Here is a 4,841-nt window from a genome sequence, read left to right as displayed (position 1 = left end):
ACCTCATGTCAGTAACTGGGCGTCAGTAACTGGACCTCATGTCGATAAGTGGACCTCAGGTCAGTAACTGGGCGTCAGTAACTGGACCTCATGTCGATAACTGGACCTCATGTCAGTAACTGGGCGTCAGTAACTGGACCTCATGTCGATAACTGGACCTCAGGTCAGTAACTGGACCTCATGTCAGTAACTGGACCTCAGGTCAGTAACTGGGCGTCAGTAACTGGACCTCATGTCGATAACTGGACCTCATGTCAGTAACTGGGCGTCAGTAACTGGACCTCATGTCAGTAACTGGGCGTCAGTAACTGGACCTCATGTCATTAACTGGGCGTCAGTAACTGGGCGTCAGTAACTGGACCTCATGTCGATAACTGGACGTCATGTCAGTAACTGGGCGTCAGTAACTGGACCTCATGTCAGTAACTGGGCGTCAGTAACTGGACCTCATGTCGATAACTGGACCTCAGGTCAGTAACTGGGCATCAGTAACTGGACCTCATGTCAGTAACTGGACCTCATGTCAATAACTGGACCTCATGTCAGTAACTGGACCTCATGTCAGTAACTGGGCGTCAGTAACTGGACCTCATGTCAGTAACTGGGCGTCAGTAACTGGACCTCAGGTCAGTAACTGGACCTCTTGTCAGTAACTGGACCTCATGTCAGTAACTGGACGTCAGTAACTGGACCTCATGTCGATAACTGGACCTCAGGTCAGTAACTGGACCTCATGTCAGTAACTGGACCTCATGTCAGTAACTGGGCGTCAGTAACTGGACCTCATGTCGATAACTGGACGTCAGGTCAGTAACTGGACCTCATGTAAGTAACTGGGCGTCAGTAACTGGACCTCATGTCAGTAACTGGACCTCATGTCAGTAACTGGGCGTCAGTAACTGGACCTCATGTCAGTAACTGGGCGTCAGTAACTGGAACTCATGTCGATAACTGGACCTCATGTCAGTAACTGGGCGTCAGTAACTGGACCTCATGTCGATAAGTGGACCTCAGGTCAGTAACTGGGCGTCAGTAACTGGACCTCATGTCGATAACTGGACCTCATGTCAGTAACTGGGTGTCAGTAACTGGACCTCATGTTGATAACTGGACCTCATGTCGATAACTGGACCTCATGTCAGTAACTGGGCGTCAGTAACTGGACCTCATGTTGATAACTGGACCTCAGGTCAGTAACTGGACCTCATGTCAGTAACTGGACCTCAGCCCCCCCCCCCCACACCTTTAAGGCTTCCAGGCCCGACTGGACCCGCAGCAATCGTCAGGGTCCCGGGCGTTGTGTGGTCACGTGGACTCAGCGTCTCCTCCCCGCCTGCAGATCCAGAACTGAAGAGCCGATTAAGGCTCCAGCGGGTGCTCAGAACCTGGAGCCGTGGGGGCGTCAGGATTAGGGAGCTGGGGCCTCCGGCGGAGCGTTGGCCAGTCACGGGCCCGTCACCGCGAGCCCTCATCAGAGCGCCGCCACTAACGGGCTCCATTTTAATCCTCCAGCCTCCAACGCCCAAGAAACATAACGGCCGCGAGCACAATCTGAATATTAGATATTCTGGGATGTACGTTGTGCTCACCCTCTGTTCCTGTACAGGCGTACAGGTGTACAGGTATACAGGCGTGCAGGTGTGCAGCTGTACAGGTGTGCAGGTGTACAGGTATACAGGTGTGCAGGTGTACAGGTATCCAGAGTAGCCACTTACCTGGATCACTGTGAATATACGTCCTGTGTTTATTCTGAATTCTATTTTATCTTATTTTTCTCTGCGTGCTCCTGCTGTTGTTGCACTGTAAATTTCCCCGTGTGGGACAATAAAGGACCTGAACCTGGACCTGAACCTGGACCTGGACCACCAGAAGGCTGCGAGGTGAAAGGAACATGATGAGCACGTCCTTAATCCCCTGGCTGACCTTTGACCCCGGAGACTCTCCATCACACCCTTCATCCAAACATCAAATCTGCCGTAAAGCTTCGCTGTGACCTCAGGATTTGTGATTCCCCTCTGGAGAGCTGATTTGTGACTGGTCTGTGGGGGGGCTGGGCTGTGGGGGGGGGCTGGTCTGTGGGGGCGGGGCCTGGGGGGTGGGGGGCTGCCATGATCCTTCCTGACAGCAGCACAGACCGCCGGCCTTACATAACCACACGTCCCCTCAGCTCCCAGTCCCTGCCATCACAACGGGCCAGAATCCCAGTCCACCCAGCAGGAGACCTGGAGGATGCGGGTGTGCACGTGTGTGCACGTGTGTGCACGTGTCCCCCCCCAGCAGCTGGGCCGACCGATGCTCCTTCATACCTGTGAAGCGTCTGATCCTTCACCAGCTGATCAGAAGGTCAAAGCACGACGTCACTGACCTCAAGGTTGGTAGCGACAATAGAGTAGATCACACGATAGAGTAGATCACATGATCATATGATAGACTAGATCACATGATAGAGTAGATCACACGAGTAGATCACATGATAGAGTAGATCACACGATAGACTAGATCACACGAGTAGATCACATGATAGATTAGATCACATGATCACTCTAGATGTTATCTCATCAACATCTAGTCTCTCTGTGAGGAATCTAGGAGTAACTTTTGATCAAAATCTCTCCTTCAACTCACACATTAAATTAGGGTTAGTGCCTAGTGCCTCTCTAGTCTCTAGTGCCTTTTTCCACCTGAGGAACATCTCAAAGATCAGGAAGCTACTGACCCACCACGATGCTGAAAAGTTAGTCCAGCATTTGTTCCTTCCAGGCTGGACTATTGTGATTCTTTATTATCAGGGTGTCCAAACAACTCTTTAAGAAGCCTCCAGCTGATCCAAAATGCTGCAGCCAGAGTTCTGACAGGTACTGACCACAGAGGTCACATGACTCCTGTAATGGCATCGCTTCATTGGCTGCCCGTTAAATTTAGAATAATTTTTAAAATCCTTCTTCTGACCTACAAGGTCCTCAGAGGCCTAGCTCCATCCTACCTGGAGGAGCTAGTGACACCTTACCAGCCCAATAGACCGCTCCGCTCTCAGAATGCTGGTCTACTTGTGGTTCCCAGAGTCTCTAGGGGTAGAATGGGGGGCCGAGCATTTAGCTCCCAGGCCCCGCTGCTATGGAACCAGCTCCCTGTCCAGGCCCCCCTGCTATGGAACCAGCTCCCTGTCCAGGCCCCCCTGCTATGGGACCAGCTCCCTGTCCAGGCCCCCCTGCTATGGAACCAGCTCCCTGTCCAGGCCCCCCTGCTATGGAACCAGCTCCCTGTCCAGGTACGGGAGGCTGACTCCATTGCTACTTTAAGATCAGACTTAAAACCTTCCTCTTTGTTGAGGCTTATTATACACTAGCAGAACACCTGCTGAGGAGCCACACCGATGGGCTTCTGGCCATTTGATCTCCAGGTTGGAAAGACCTGAAACCAACTGCCAACAAGGGAGGTAAAGGTCCAGAGGAAAGTGGGGTGGGGCCCCAACCAACCAAACAGAAGGTCCAGGTGCAGGACAGAAGGTCCAGGTGCAGGACAGAAGGTCCAGGTGCCCGACAGAAGGTCCAGGTGCAGGACAGAAGGTCCAGGTGCAGGACAGAAGGTCCAGGTGCCCGACAGAAGGTCCAGGTGCAGGACAGAAGGTCCAGGTGCAGGACAGAAGGTCCAGGTGCAGGACAGAAGGTCCAGGTGCAGGAGACCCCTGCTGCCAGGGTTCCTGCAGGGTTCCTGCAGGGCTCCACAGAGATGCAGGGGCTCTGGCTGGTTGCAGATGGAATGATTTATTCATGATAGCATAATAAAACAATGAACACTGACAGCACTGACAGTTGAGCCCAAGGCCTCACACACAGCATGCACCCCCCACCCCCCACCCCCCAGACACAGAACGTTCCTCAAAGTCCTCCGTTCTTCTCCGAGTCCTCTTTGACGTCGCGCTGCTCTTTTTAATCATTTAAATAGATTTTGATATAAAAACAAGCCCACTTATGATGAGTCCACCATGTTTGTCCACCCCCCCACCGTCTGCTGCTGCGGGGGGGCCGCCCCGCTCCGCTCCTGCTCCGCTGGGTAGAGGTGGAACATCACTGACAAGGTGTTGGCGGTGGGGGGGTTAAAAAACAGTTTGATAGCCCCCCCGTCAAAAAGCAAAGCTAAAAAAAGATTGAATAAAAAAGGCAATTAAAAAATGGATGCACAATAATCCGATGGAGGGAGGTGGAGCTCTGCAGACTGGAGGCACTTTGGCACAGAGCGAAGGCCCCACACCTGACACCACCCTGGGAGGGGGGGCGGAATGATGAAGACCACAGGTCCACGCAGAAGAAGACAGCACCTGACAAACATGGAGGAAAAGGCCCGCCTCCCCTCCAGGTAATGCCATGTTTGGGAGAGGAGGAGGATTAAAGGAGGAGAGGAGGGTTCTGGGGGGGGGCAGAGGCCAGAGGGCAGACCAGGAGGGGGGGACAGAGGGCAGACCAGGAGGGGGGGCAGGGGGCAGATGGCAGACCAGGAGGGGGGGCGGGCAGAGGGTAGACCAGGAGGAGGGCAGAGGCCAAAGGGCAGACCAGGAGGGGGGGACAGAGGGCAGACCAGGGGGGGGGGAGGAGGCCAAAGGGCAGACCAGGAGGGGGGGGGGGGCAGAGGCCAGACCAGGAGGGGGGGGGGGGGGACAGAGGCCAAAGGGCAGACCAGGAGGGGGGGGCAGAGGCCAGACCAGGAGGGGGGGGGGGGGACAGAGGCCAAAGGGCAGACCAGGAGGGGGGGACAGAGGGCAGACCGGGGGGGGGGGAGGAGGCCAAAGGGCAGACCAGGAGGGGGGGGGGGGGGGCAGAGGCCAGACCAGGAGGGGGGGGGGG

The sequence above is a fragment of the Takifugu rubripes genome, chromosome 13 (assembly GCF_901000725.2).
Source record: "Takifugu rubripes chromosome 13, fTakRub1.2, whole genome shotgun sequence".
Taxonomy (NCBI): Eukaryota; Metazoa; Chordata; class Actinopteri; order Tetraodontiformes; family Tetraodontidae; genus Takifugu; species Takifugu rubripes.
This window is presented reverse-complemented; position numbering follows the sequence as displayed.